General features: G+C 36.8%; 1 protein-coding gene across 2 annotated transcripts in view; it reads right to left on the reverse strand.

The window, feature by feature from the left end:
* The window catches only part of LOC112396639 (centromere protein R-like), a 96,928-nt gene extending 82,308 nt beyond the window's left edge, over positions 1 to 14,620 (reverse strand). For both annotated transcript variants that reach the window (XM_024740411.1, XM_024740410.1), the window contains exon 1: positions 14,550 to 14,620. The gene's annotated coding sequence lies outside the window, so the exon portion shown is untranslated. The remainder of the gene's footprint in view (positions 1 to 14,549) is intronic.
* Between the last annotated feature and the right edge of the window lie 1,421 nt (positions 14,621 to 16,041).

Genomic DNA, 16,041 nt, shown 5'->3' on the forward strand with positions numbered 1-16,041 from the left:
TTAAATATATATATTTTATTTGCCAATTATACTTCAATTAAGCTGGAAAAAACTTGAAGAAAAAGAAAATTTTCTCAGTCCCTTAACCTTCTGCCACACACATGGGTGTCTAATACGTAATCCTGGATTTCCTACCTATTTGTTTTCTTCATTCCTGGCCCAAGCTGTGAGTGCTAGAGAAAACTTACAGCACTACTGATGGTCAATATTACAAGTACATATATGATTTTGCTGGGCCCCTGATGCTTTTAACTCTCCTTTTACTTAATGAATATTCTCTCTTTTACAAACCATTGCTCAAAATAATGGTCTAGATCAATCTCCACTTCCTCCATCCTGAAATTAAATTCAAATATTCAGATTTCTGCCTTACTCCTCTACTAACACTATACTCTCAAAGGCCACAAGTGAACTCTTAATTAATTCCATTACTAAAAACTTATCTGAAAATCACTACCCATAAGAGACTGTATTTTTATAAAATCTCAAGAAACCTGAGAGCTGCATGTACATAACAGGGATAAAATCCTCAAGATTTTGTTTTTATAAAATTTATTTTTTCTTTCAATTTTATTGAGATATAACTGACATGCAGCACTATTTAAGTATAAGGTGTACAGCATAATGATTTGACCTTCCTACATAATGAAACGATTACCACAATAAGTTTAATGAACAAGTTTTTCTTCATTCTCACAATATTATATATATACTACCAAATGTAAAATAGATAACTAGTGGGAAGCAGCTGCATAGCACAGGGAGATCAGGTGGGTGCTTTGTGACCACCTAGAGGGGTGGGATAGGGAGGGTGGGAGGGAGACACAGAGGGAGGAGATGTGGGGATATATGTATAGCTGATTCACTTTGTTATAAAGCAGAAACTAACACACCATTGTAAAGCAATTATACTCCAATAAAGATGTTAAAAAAAATGTCATACAGAAAAAGGTTAATCCATCACTGAACCTCTACTTACCTAACTCTATTAATCTAAATTATTTTGGATGATGATAGCTGGATTATAAAAATGAAATATATTGCTAACATTTTTTGAGCTCTTTCCAAATACAAGGCATTGTATTTATTACTTTACAAGCTGTATCCTGTTTAATCTTTTAAACAACTCTCTGGGGACTTCCCTGGTGGTGCAGTGGTTAAGAATCCGCCTGCCAATGCAGGGGACACGGGTTCACACTCTGGTCCGGGAAGTTCCCACATGCCGCGGAGCAACTAAGCCCGTGCACCACAACTACTGAGCCTGTGCTCCAGAGCCCGCAAGCCACAACTATAGAGTCCACAAGCCACAACTACTGAAGCCGGCACGCCTAGAGCCCATGCTCCGCAACAAGAGAAGCCACTGCAATGAGAAGCCCGCAAACTGCAACGAAGAGTAGCCCCTGCTCACCGTAACTAGAGAAAGCCCACGCATAGCAACGAAGACCCAACACAGCCAAAAATAAATAAATAAAAGTAAATAAATTAAAAGAACAACAACAAAAAAACAACTCTCTGTGGTAAATATTATCTCCATTTTATTGGTATGGAAACTGAAGCACAAATAAATTATTTAATTATACAAGGGTACACAATAAGGAGCAGAGTCAGGACTTGAACCCAGGTGTTTTTTTTCTCTTTATTTGAGGTAATATTGGTTTATAAAATTATGTTTCATGTGTACAACCTTATACTTCCACTTCTGTATACACTACAGTGTGCTTACCACCAAAAATTTAGTTTCCATCTGTCACCATACAGTTGATTCCCTTTATCCATTTTGCCCTCCCTCTGTCCCCTGCCTTCTGGTAACCACTACTCTGTTCTCTGTATCTACATGTTTGTTTTGTTTAGTTCATTTATTCTGGTTTTTTGTTTCTCTGTTTTTTATATTCCACATACGAGTGAAATCATGTTGTATTTGTCTTTCTCTGACTTATTTCACTTACCATATACCCTCAAGGTTCATCCATGTTATCACAAATGGCAAGACTTCACCTTTTTATTTTATGGCTGAGTAGTATTCCATTGTATATATATATGCTATGCCACATCTTCTTTATCCATTAATCCACTGATGGGCACTTAAGTTATTTCTATAGCTTGGCTACTGTAAAATAATGCTGTAATGAACATAAGGGTGCATATAGTTTTTTGAACTAGTATTTTTGTATTCTTTGGTTAAATACTCAGAAATGGGATAACTGGATCCTATGGTAGTCCTATTCTTAATTTTCTGAGGAATTGCCATACTGTTTTCCAAAGTGGCTACACCAATTTACATTCCCACCAACTGTGTATTAGACAGTATACTCTTTTGACATCAGTCTTAGCAATATCTTTCTAGATATATCTTCTCCGGCAAGGGAAACAAAAGCAAAATACATCAATGGGACTACATCAAACTAAAAAGCTTCTGCACACCAAAGGAAACCATCAACAAAATGAAAATGCAACCTACTGAATGTGAGACGATATTTGCAAATCATATATTCAATAAGGGGTTAATATCCAAAATATATAAAGAACGCATATAACTCAACAACAACAAAAAAACTGATTAAAAAATGAGCAGAGAAGCTGAATAGACATTTTTTCAAAGAAGACACAGATGTCCAACTGGCACATGAAAAGATGCTGAACTGAGGTGTATCTGACCTATGTTTATAATAATATTTCCCAAAGCGTAACTCACCACTGGCATCAAAATTCCTTGGTGAGACTGGTAAAGATACAACTTTTTAAAAACTAGGCTGCATTCAAGATCTACTAATCAAGAATATCACTAGATGGGGCCTAGAAATACGTTTTTCCAGGAGATTCTTATGCACATCAAAATTAATTAATGGCATTTTTCTCTGAAGAAAGACTGGTTAAATAAAAAATCTGGACAATATAAAAAACTGGACATTTCTTGTCAAAAGAATTTTTTTCTGTATTTAGGTCTATTTATTCCATTATATTCGCAAAAGCTTTCTCAGGAAGGTTTTCTTTAGCTGTTCGTGTAGCTGTTTTTCTCTTTTTAAATTTTATTTTGGAGTATAGTTGATTAACAATGTTGTGTTAGTTTCAGGTTTACAGCAAAGTGATTCAGTTATACATACACATGCATCTATTCTTTTTCAAATTCTTTTCCCATTTAGGTTATTACAGAATACTGAGCAGAGTTCCCTGTGCTATACAGTAGGTCCTGGTGGGTTATCTATTTCATTTTATTTAAAAAAATTTTTTTTAATTTTATTTATATTTTTATACAGCAGGTTCTTATTAGTTATCTATTTTATACACATCAGTGTATACATGTCAATCCCAATCGCCCAATTCATCACACCCCCACCCCCCCCCCCGCCACTTTCCCCCCTTGGTGTCCATATGTTTGTTCTCTACATCTGTGTCTCTATTTCTGCCCTGCAAACCAGTTCATCTGTACCATTTATAAATTTATTTATTTATTTAATTTATTTTTGGCTGCTTTGGGTCTTTGTTGCTGTGCGTGGGTTTTCTCTAGTTGCTGCGAGCGGGGGCTACTCTGTTGCCATGCACGGGCTTCTCACTGTGGTGACTTCTCTTGTTGCGGAGCACAGGCTCTAGGCGTGTGGCCTTCAGTAGTTGTGGCAGTTTTATAGTGTCTGGTCTTACATTTAGTTCTCTAATCCATTTTGAGTTTATTTTTGTGTATGGTGTTAGGGAGTGTTCTAATTTCATTCTTTTGCATGTAGCTGTCCAGTTTTCCCAGCCCCACTTACTGAAGAGACTGTCTTTTCTCCATTGTATAGCCTTGCCTCCTCTGTCATAGATTAGCTGACCAAGTTTATCCATTTTAAATATAGCAGTGTGTACATGTCAGTCTCAAATTCCCAATCTATCCCTGCCTCCTACCCTTCTGCCCTGGTAACCATAAGTTCTCTCTCTAGGTCTGTGAGTCTGTTTCTGTTTTATAAATAAGTTCATTTGTATCATTTTTTTTTAGTTTCTGCATATCAGCAATTTCATGATACTTGTCTTTCTCTGTCTGACTTACTTCACTTAGTATGATAATCTCCAGGTCCACCCATGTTGCTGCAAATGGCATTATTTCATTCTTTTTAATGGCTGAGTAGTATTCCATTGTATATATGTACCACACCTACTTTATCCATTCATCTGTCAATGGACATTTAGGTTGCTTCCATGGCTTGGCTACTGTAAATAGCACTGCAATGAACATTGGGGCCCATGTATCCTTTCAAGCCATGTTTTTCTCTGGATATATGCCCAGGAGTGGGATTGCTAGATCATATGGTAGCTCTATTTTTAGTTTTTTAAGGAACCTCTATACTGTTCTCCATAGCAGCTGTACCACTTTACATTCCCACCAACAGTGTAGGAGGGTCCCTTTTCTCCACACCCTCTCCAGCATTTATTATTTGTAGACTTTCTGATGATGGCCATTCTGACCAGTGTGAGGTGATTTCTCATTGTAGTTTTGATGTGCATTCCTCTAGTATTTAGCGATGTTGAGCATCTTTTCATGTGTCTCTTGGTCATCTGTATGTCTTCTTTGAAGAAATGTCTATTTAGGTCTTCTGCCCATTTTTTGATTGGGCTGTTTGTTTTCTTGTTATTGAGCCACATGAGCTCTTTGCAAATTTTGGAGACTAATCCCTTGTTGGTCGCATTGTTTGCAAATATTTTCTCCCACTCTGTGGGTTGTCTTTTCGTATTGTTTATGGTTTCCTTTGCTGTGCAAAAGCTTTTAGGTTTAATTAGGTCCCATTTGTTTATTTTAGTTTTTATTTCCATTACGCTAGGAGTCAGCTCAAAAAAGATATTGCTGCAATTTATGTCAAAGAGTGTTCTGCCTATGTTTTCCTCTAAGAGTTTTATAGTACCCAGTCTTACATTTAGGTCTTTAATCCATTTTGAGTTTATTTTTATATATGGTGTTGGAGAATGTCCTAATTTCATTTTTTTATATGTTGCTGTCCAGTTTTCCCAGCACCATTTATTGAAGAGACTATCTTTCCTCCATTGTATAGTTTTGCCTCCTCTGTCATAGATTAATCGACTATAGGTGTGTGGTTTATTTCTGGGCTTTCTATCCTGTTCCATTGACCTATATTTCTGTTTTTGTGCTAGTACTATACTGCTTTGATGACTGTACCTTTGTAGTATAGTCTGAAGTCTGGGAGACTGATTCCTTCAGCTCTGTTTTTCTTTCTCAAGATTGCTTTGGGGCTTCCCTGGTGGTGCAGTGGTTGAGAGTCCGCCTGCTGATGCGAGGGGCGCGGGTTCGTGCCCCAGTCCGGGAGGATCCCACATGCCACGGAGCGGCTGGGCCCATGAGCCATGGCCGCTGGGCCTGCGCGTCCGGAGCCTGTGCTCCACAACGGGAGAGGCCACAACAGTGAGAGGCCCACGTACTGCAAAAAAAAAAAAAAAAAAAAGATTGCTTTGGCTTTTCAGGGTCTTTTGGGTCTCCAAAAAAATTTTAAGATTTTTTGGTTCTAGTTCTGTGAAAAATGCTATTGGTAATTTGATAGGGATTGCACTGAATATGTAGATTGCCTTGGATAGTATAATCATTTTGACAATATCGATTCTTCCAATCCAAGTACGTGGTATATATTTCCATCTGTTTATGCCACCTTTGATTTCTTTCATCAGCTTCTCATAGCTTTCAGACTACATGTCTTTTGTCTCCTTAGGTAGGTTTATTGGTTCTTGCACTCTTGTAGGCAGGGCCGTGCTCAGGAAGACTTTAAGCAGCCTGACTGCTGGCGGGTGGGGCTACGTTCCTGCCCTGTTGGTTGTATGGCCTAGTATGTCCCAGCACTAGAACCTATGGGCTGTTGGGTGGGGCTAGGTCTTGGGGAGGAAATGGTGACCTCCAGGAGGGCACACAGTAATAAGTACTTGCCAGAACTGCTGCTGCCAGTGTCTTTGTCCCTGCAGTGAGCTAGAGCCACCCCCCCGCCTTGGCGGGAGACACTCCAACACTAGTAGGTAGGTCTGGCCCAGTCTCTTATGAGGTTACTGCTTTTTTTCCCTGGCTCCTGGTGCATGAGACCTTGTGTGTGCCCTCCAAGAGTGGAATTTCTGTTTCCTCCAGTCCTGTGGAATTCCTGCGATCAAAACCCACTGGTCTTCAAAGCCAGATTCTCCTCCCGTTGCCAGACCCCCAGGCTGGGAAGCCTGACGTGGGGCTCAGGACTTCCACTCCTGTGGGAGAACTTCTGTAGTATAATTATTTTCCAGTTTGTGGGTCGCCCACCAGGAAGGTTTAGAATTTGATTTTATCGGGATTGTGCCCTTCCTACCATCTTGTTGTGGCATATTCTTTGTCTTTGGATGTACGGTATCTTTTTTGGTAGGTTCCAGCATTTTTTGTTGATGGTTGTTCAGCAGTTAGTTGTGATTTTGATGTTTTTGTAAGAAGGCGTGAGTTCACATCCTTCTACTCTGCTTTCTTGCCAGACAATGCATATTCAAGTAGTCCCTGTAGCTGGTTTTAAATGGAAAAATTTTTTTCTTATTATGGCAAAATATATATAAGATTTGCCATTTTCACCATTTTAAAGTGTACAATTCAGTGGTACTAGTTACATTCACAACATCGTACAACCATCACTACTACCTATTTTCAAAACTATTCTATTACCACAAACAGAAACTCTGTAACATTAAGCAATAACCCTTAGCCTCTGGTAATCTCTGATCTACTTTCTGTCTCTTTGAAGTTGTCTATTCTAGATATTGCATATAATTGGAATTATATAATGTTTGTCCTTTTGCATTTGGCTTATTTCACTTACAATATGCTTTCAAGGTTTATTGTGTTTGTAGCATGTATCAGAACCTCGTTGCTTTTTATGACTGAATAATTTTTGTACATGGTGTAGAATTTTGATAGGCATTACACTGAATCTGTAGATCACTTTGGGTAGAGGTATTGACATCTTAACAAATTAAATCTTCTGCCCATGAACACAGGCTGTCTTTCCATTTATTTAGGTCTTCTTTAATTTCTCTCAGCAATACTTTGCAGTTTCCAGTGTACAAGTCTTTCACCTCTTTGGTTAAACTTATTCCTAGGTATTTTATTCTTTTAAATGCTACTGTAAATAGAATTGCCTCCTTCATTTCCTTTTCAAATTGTTTACTGCAGGTGTATAGAAACACAATTGATTTTTGTGTGTTGATCATATACCCTGTAATTTTGCTGAATTTGTTTATTAATACTAGCAGTTTCTTGTGCATTCTTTGGGAGTCTCTCTCTATAGGATCATGTCATCTGCAAATAGAGATAGTTTTATTTCTTCTTTTCCAGTTGGATGCCTTTTCATTCTTTTTCTTATCTAATTGCTCTGGCTAGAATTTTCAGTAAAATATTGAACACCAGTGGGGAAAGTGACCATGGTTGTCCTGTTACTGATGTTTGGAGGAAAGTTTTCATTCTTTCCTTTCAAGAATTTTAAACAGTTGAAAATAAAAGTAAATACTGGTTTCCCTCTTAGTCTTTGATCACCTACAGAATATAGGCATAACTATATCTTCATCCTAAGCTTTTGATAAACATTTTCAACTAACTTATCCCCAGAGACTCTCATTTAAGCAGAAAATGATCCATAAGTCAGTATTCTTGCTCTTCGATTAAATACTTAAAATACAGTAAAGAGAAAATTAGAATTCTGAAATGTGGTTACTTGCCACAATTAAATTGTATAGATAAAAAACAAAAAAAAACCCATTTCTGGTATAACATTACTTTTAAAAAGGTCTTATTTGGATTAGTATAGAAATAAAAGTTACTCTTCTGCCTATAAGAGAATAAACCAGTGATTGAAAATACACTTTATACAGCAGGAGGGATCCTTGTGGTGACAGGACTATTCTGTATCTTGACTGTGGTGGTGGATACGTGAACCTACATATGTGATAAAATTGCATAGAACATATACACACATATACAAATGAATATGTATTGTAAAATTTAGAAAACTGAATAAAGATTGGTGCATTGTGTCAACATCATTTCCTGGTTCTGATATTGTACTACAGCTTTGGAAGATGTTATCATGTCAGGAAAGTGGGAAAAGGGTACACATGATCTATGTTTTACTTCTCAAAATGACAAACCTACAATTATATGAAAACAAACTTTATAGAAGGACAGTCACCATTACTGCATTTTTTGTAGCAGTGCCAGCAGCAGCAAAAATTTGCAAAGAGGAAGAAAAACCAATGGCAGTGAATTATATATTTTCCTTTTAGAGAATAAACAATATGGAAGTTCACATGAAATATTAATGTGTAGGTGTTTGTTTAATTTATAAACAAACTTTTTTGACATATTGAGCTTTATTGACATGTCACTAATTGCTTGTTTTCTGGGAAAAAAAAATTTACCTAAAACATGGAACTATATTTTCCTGCTGGAGAATCCTTACATTTAAAACTTGTCAAGTCGATTAACAGGCAGTGATTTCAGGACGTATTTGTAAGTGGAAAGAGCGAAGTATGAAAGAATATAAATTGTATGCCATCTTTGTATAAGAAGAGAAATGAGATAAAATAAATGAAACGGCTTAATTTTATAAAAATAAACATATGAAAGGCAAACCAGAAACTAATTAATTTGGTTACTTAGAGGACTACACAGAAGGAATGCGGCAGGGAATAGTAACACATCTCTATGTATACTTTTTTGTAAAGTTTTGACTTTTGGAACCATATCAGTTGTTTTACACAGTCAAAAAACAAAAATAAAAAAGGATGAGAAAAAAAATATCAAAATTGCATATAAACATCAACAAGCTAACCTAACTACTTCAAATGACTGACTAATTCTTCATATGGAGAACTAATCCAAGTAGTTCTGAACACAGTAATTTGACTATATACCTTCAAACTAAAGACCAAAAAGAATGCAAACAAAAATGCTTTTGCAGGTTTGTTTTTAGCAGTGCAGGAATTTTGAAACCATTTTGTGTATACTGTAGGAATAAGCAAGTGTGCAAATGGACTGCTGCTAATAGAAGCCAGAGATCTACTGTTTGAAAAGGAGTGCAAATATGGAAAGGGGGAAGGCAAGGAAAGACACTATATCACTATGAACTCATGACTTTCAAAAAGGCCAGCTAACAGAAAGAATGATGGGGTTAGAAAATCACTGCTATGCAACCGTCTTAGTAATACTGGCTCAGTAAATTGCCTTCCCCAATGTGGGTGGGCATCATCCAATCAACTGAGGGTCTGAATAGAAGAAAAAGCAGAGGAAGGGAGGATGGGTTCCCTGCCTGCCTGCTTTAGCTGGGATATTGCTCTTCTGCCCTTGAACTGAGATTTACACCATTGGCTTCCCTGGTCGTCAGGCCTTTAGTCTTGGACTGAAATTATACCACAGGCTTTCCTGGATCTCCAGCTTGCTGATGGTACATGGTAGGACTTAGCCTCCATAATTGCATGAGTCAATTCCTCATAATAAATCTATCTATATAGGTAATTGTATATATAATTCATTATTAATTAATAATTATTACATCAGTAATAATTTTTTATTGTTATTATTATATTACTATATGTATGTACATTTGCTATTGGTTCTGTTTCTCTGGAAAACCACAACCTAATGCAATTGCCAAAACAAAACATAAAATGTTATAATCATTTAAAATTGATCTAAAAATACAAAATGTTCGGTTTAATTTCAGGTTTTAAAAAATCCAAGTCTTTGGAATGGTTTTACAAAATAATAAAACAAATCTAAACAAATGGAATAAATAAAGAACTTATTACTAAAGCTAATAAAACAGCTCTATTGACTAGGTCTGAGTAATTTTATGATGGGTGGAAAAAAACAATCAGAAACACATAATTTTTATACATTGTAAGATATCTTGGCTTGTACTTAAATTCATTAATTCTAACACCAAGTCATGGAATGATATACATAAATAACAGGGATCTTTAGAAACAAATATTGAGGGAAATTAAATAAATATTGGCAAATTCCTAAGTGACCCATAACAAAGGTTCTTGCTCCTCCCTTGCTACTTGAAAGCTCACTGCTATGGGAGCTACTGTGTATATGTATAACTGAATCACTTTGTTGTACTAACACAACATTGTTAATCAACTATACTCCAATATAAAATAAAAAGTTAAAAAAAAATGTCAAGCTGTAAGCAGACTGATGGGTTCAGAAGAAAAAAGGAAAAACACTATGAAAACTTAGGATAGCTTGAGTGGAGCTGATTCAGGGGAAAGCAACAGGTAAGTCTGGTTTGTTTACATGGTATCACTACTGTCCAAAAATATTTTCTCATTGCCTGTCTATTTTTACTTCTAAGTTTGTTATACTTCATACAACTGTATCAGAGATTAATTTGGTTTAGCAGGTAACTGCTTTCAAATACAAGATTATATGTGATTTAAAAATTGTTACTTGCCACTTGCTTTCTATATATCCCTTTGTACAGTTTGAGTTCTTATTATGTACATCTACTGTCTCTTTTAAAATATATTAAATAAGTTAAACAAAAAAATAATGCTTCTCACTTAATATCTAGTTGAGATTGGTTTCACCAAGGAAATTGGAACTTTGGTTAGAGGAAGGAGGAATGGTAATTGACAACAAAAATATCTGTGGGATAGGGCACATGAAAATATTTGGAACTGGGAAGAGTACGGCTAGGGAAAGCAGCTATAAAAACAGATAAAGGGGTACAGGTGATAGATGAAGCTGTCAAAGGACACCTCTTTGAGAAGACTCTTCCCTTTGTCCCTACTGTACTCGAAGTGGCACTCTCCATGTCTTTTTATCTAGACTACTACTGATTAATACTATACTTCACCTACATTATGAAAAAAATAGACTTGTAGCCCTGACTTGAGGTTATAACCACAAATAACAACACAATTTGTATGGAAAATGCATTCTAAGGTTCACTCAAATGATTTAAAAAACACTCAGACCCAAGACTGAACCAGAAAGAAATAGAAAATATGAACAGACCAATCACAACTACTGAAATTGAAACAGTAATTTAAAAACTACCAAAAAACAAAAGTCCAGGATCAAATGGCTTCATAGGCAAATTCTACCAAACATCTGGACAAGAGTTAAAACTGACCCTTTTGAAACCATTCAAAAAATTGCAGAGGAAGGAATACTTCTGAACTCATTCTATGAAGTCAATGTAACTCTGATACCAAAACCAGACAAACATATCACAAAAAAAGAAAATTACATGCCAATACACACATGTAAATATCTTCAACAAAATATGAGCAAACCAAATCCAGTCATACATTAAAAGGATCATACATCATGATCAAGTGGAATTTATCCCAGTGATGCAAGGATTTTTCAATATCAGCAAATCAGTCAACATGAAACACCACATTAACAAATGAATAATAAAAAGCATGTGATCAACTCAACAGATGCAGAAAAAGCTTTTGATAAAATTCAACATCCATTTATGATAAAAACTCTCCAGAAAGTGGGCATAGAGGGAATATACCTCAACATAATACAGGCCACATATGACAAACCCACAGCTAATATCATACTCCACAGTGAAAAGCTGGAAGCATTTCCTCTAAGATCAGGAACAAGACAAGGATGCCCTCTTTTGCCACTTTTATTCAACATAGTTTTGGAAGTCCTAGCCACAGCAATCAGAGAAGAAAAACAAATAAAAGTAATCCAAATTGGAAATGAAGTAAAAGAAGTAAAAGAAGTAAAACTGTCACTGTTTACAGATGACATGATACTATACCTAGAAAATCCTAAAGATGCCACCATAAAACTACTAGAGCTCATCAATAAATTGGTAAAGTTGCAGGATACAAAATTAATATACAGAAATTTGTTGCATTTCTATATACTAACAATGAAAGAGAAATTAAACAATCCCCTTTACCAGCATATCCAACAGAATAAAATACCTAGGAATAAACCTACCAAAGGAGGAAAAAGACCTGTACTCCAAAAACAATAAGACCCTGATAAAAGAAACTGAAGATGACACAAACAGAAACACATACCGTACACCTGGATTGGAAGACTCAATATTGCTAAAATGACCATACTACCCAAGGAAATCTACAGATTCAGAGCAATCCCTATCAAATTACCAATAGCATTTTTCACAGAACTAGAACAAGTAATTTAAAAATTTGTATGGAAACATAAAAGACCCTGAAGAGCCAAAACAATCCTAAGAAAGAATGGAACTGGAGGAAGCAGGCTCCCTGACTTCAGGCTATACTGTAAAGCTACAGTCATCAAAACAGTATAGTACTGGCACAAAAACAGACACATAGATCAATGGAACAGGAGAGACCAGAAATAAACCCACGCACTTATGATCAATTAATCTACAACAAAGGAGGCAAGAATATACAATGGAGAAAAGACCGTCTCTTCAATGAGTGGTGATGAGAAAACTGAACAACTACATGTAAAAAGATGAAATTAGGACATGCTCTAACACCATATACAAAACTAAAATGTATTAAAGATCTAAATGTAAGACTGGATACTATAAAACTCACAGAGGAAAACACAGGCAGAACACTCTTTGACATAAATCGCAGCAGTACCTTTTTCGAGCTGACTCCTAGTGTAATGGTAATAAAAACTAAATTAAACAAATGGGACCTAATTAAACCTAAAAGCTTTTGCACAGCAAAGGAAACCATAAACAATACAAAAAGACAACCCACAGAATGGGAGAAAATATTTGCAAACAATGCGACCAACAAGGGATTAGTCTCCAAAATTTGCAAAGAGCTCATGTGGCTCAATAACAAAAAAATAAACAACCCAATCAAAAAATGGGCAGAAGACCTAAATAGACATTTCTCCAAAGAAGACATACAGATGACGAAGAGGCACATGAAAAGATGCTCAACATCACTAATTACTAGAGAAATGCACATCAAAACTACAATGAAAAAAAAAAAAAAAAAAAAACTACAATGAGAAAGCACCTCACACCGGTCAGAATGGCCATCATCAGAAAGTCTACAAATAATAAATGCTGGAGAGGGTGTGGAGAAAAGGGAACCCTCTTGCACTGTTGGTGGGAATGTAAAGTGGTACAGCTGCTATGGAGAACAGTATAGAGGTTCCTTAAAAAACTAAAAATGGAGCTACCATATGATCTAGCAATCCCACTCCTGGACATATATACAGATAAAAACATGGTTTGAAAGGATACATGCGCCCCAATGTTCATTGCAGTGCTATTTACAATAGCCAAGACACCAAAGCAACCTAAATGTCCATTGACAGATGAATGGATAAACAAGGTGTGGTGTATATACACAATGGGATATTACTCAGCCATAAAAAGAATGAAATAATGCCATTTGCAGCAACATGAAAGGACCTAGAGATGATACTAAGTAAAGTAAGTCAGACAGAGAAATACAAATATCATATGATATCACTTATATGTGGAATCTAAAAAAACATGATACAAATGAACTTGCTTACAAAACAGAAACAGACTCACAGACATAGAAAACAAACTTATGGATACCAAGGGAAAAGTGGGGGGAAGGGAGGGATAAAATAGCAGTTTGGGATTAACAGATTCACATTACTCAATATAAAATAAACAACAAGGGCCTACTGTATAGCACAGGGAACTATATTCAATATCTTGTAATAACCTATAGGTTGTAATAACATATATATATATATATATATACACACACACACACATATGTATATAAAATTGAATTGCTTTGCTGTACACCTGAAACTAACACAACATTGTAAATCAACTATACTTCAATTTAAATAAATAAATAACATTTCGAAACATAACCCATTTCTAAGTTAGAGTAGATATATTAACTTACAACATGAGACCATAAGCTCCCAATGGGTAGATGTTTCATTTTCCTCATCTTTACCCATCCATCCATCATATTGTATGGCACACAGAAGATACAGCTGGAAAGGTAAATGAGCTGAACATATGAAGTACTTTAAAACTTGAACCCCTTGTTCTGCTTATTTCAATTTTTCCAGCCTCAGTGGATAGATATAAATATTCTTCCCAGAATACATAGGCAGTAGCTTTTTACACATAATGACTTCATTCAAGGCACCCTTGACAGGCCAATATGAAAATAACTGATGGCCGATAAGCCTTCTAGGTTCCTCTAGATTCCTTACTCTGCTGGCTTCACTGTGTTCCTAGCTCTTGAACCAGCAATTATGTTCCAAGACAATGTATTACTTGTCCATCCATGTAAATCCAAAGAGGGTGTTTCCCTCAGTTTTACCCTAAGCTAGTCTCTTAAGCATAGGCTGGGGAAACTGGGCTAAATGGGTATTAAAATAAAGGTATCATATATCACCATCATATGAACATGGCAAAACACATCATAAATAAAGAATTTTACTTCTTTAAGAAAAAATACTTCTACTCAGGTATAAACTATTCATTTCTGCAAAGAAATAATTTATCTTAAATCATCACTTTAACAAATATGACCTTTTTCTTTTAAGACACACGAGTATATTATTTCAGCAACAACAAACTTACTCATCATTGTCTTCTATAGTAGATTCCTTTCTTTCGGTTATACTGAGGTGATTCCAGTTTCTCCTCTTTCCTATATGTGTGCAATAAAAAGAACATAAAGTTAAGGCAAAAACTGTCAAATTTTAAATAGAATTTAAATCACCAACTTTTCAATAGAAAATAAAAGGGTTGACAAATGAAAGAAGAGTAGGTAAAGAAAAAGTATCCTGAAATTTGTTACGAGAAAATTTTTTCACTATTGTGGATAACTTTTCAATAGGTAGTTTTTTTTTTAATTTGCCAGTCTCCTAATGTTTTATTCATGATTACATTATATAGAAGAAACAATCTTTTGAATAAAATTTCCACTGGGGCTTGGTATATTAAAAAGAAAAACTAGATAAACCACTTTGATAATATAATTAGTTTAAAATACATTAGTTTTTCATCAAATATTTTCATGAGGAGGGACCTTCAAGATGGTAGAGGAGTAAGACATGGAGATCATCTTTCTACCCACAAATACATCAGAAATACATCTACACGTGGAACAACTCCTACAGAACACCTACTGAATGCTGGCAGAAGACCTCAAGTTTCCCAAAAGGCAAGAAATTCCCCACGTACCTGGGTAGGGCAAAAGAAAAGAGAAAAAACAGAGACAAAAGAATAGGGACGGGACCTGCACCTCTGGGAGGGAGCTGTGAAAGAGGAAAAGTTTCCACACACTAGGAAGCCCCTTCACTGGCGGAGACAGGGCGTGCCAGGGGTAAGCTTCGGAGCCACAGAGGAGAGCACAGCAACAGGGGTGCAGAGGGCAAAGCAGAGAGATTCCCGCACAGAGGATCAATGCCGACAGCACTCACCAGCCCAAGAGGCTTGTCTGCTCACCCGCCAGGGCAGGTGGGGCTGGGAGCTTCAGAGGTCAGATCCCAGGGAGAGGACTGGGGTTGGCTGTGTGAACACAGCCTGAGGGGGGCTAGTGCACCACAGCTAGCTGGGAGTCCAGGAAAAGTCTGGAACTGCCTAAGAGTCAAAAGACCATTGTTTTGGGGTGCGCGAGGAGAGGAGATTCAGAGCACTGACTAAATGAACTTCAGAGACAGGTGCAAGCCACGGCTATCAGCCCGGACACCAGGGACAGGCATGAAACACTAACGCTGCTGCTGCAGTCACCAAGAATCCTGTGTGCAAGCACAGGTCAATATCCACACCCATGCCCCAGGGAGCCTGTGCAGCCCACCACTGCCAGGGTCCCATGATCCAGGGACAACTTCCCCAGGAGAACACATGGCATGCCTCGGGCTGTTGCAGAGTCATGCTGGCCTCTGCCACCACAGGCTCACCACACATTCTGTACCCTTCCCTCCCCACAGCCTGAGTGAGCCAGAGCCTCCAAATCAGCTGCTCCTTTAACCCCCTCCTTTCTGGGCAAAGAACAGATGCCAGAGGGCGACATACATGCAGAGGCAGGGCCAAATCCAAAGCTGAACCCTAGGAGCTGTGCGAACAA

The sequence above is a fragment of the Neophocaena asiaeorientalis genome, unplaced genomic scaffold (genome assembly GCF_003031525.2).
Source record: "Neophocaena asiaeorientalis asiaeorientalis breed wild unplaced genomic scaffold, Neophocaena_asiaeorientalis_V1.1 scaffold581, whole genome shotgun sequence".
NCBI classification, from domain to species: domain Eukaryota; kingdom Metazoa; phylum Chordata; class Mammalia; order Artiodactyla; family Phocoenidae; genus Neophocaena; species Neophocaena asiaeorientalis.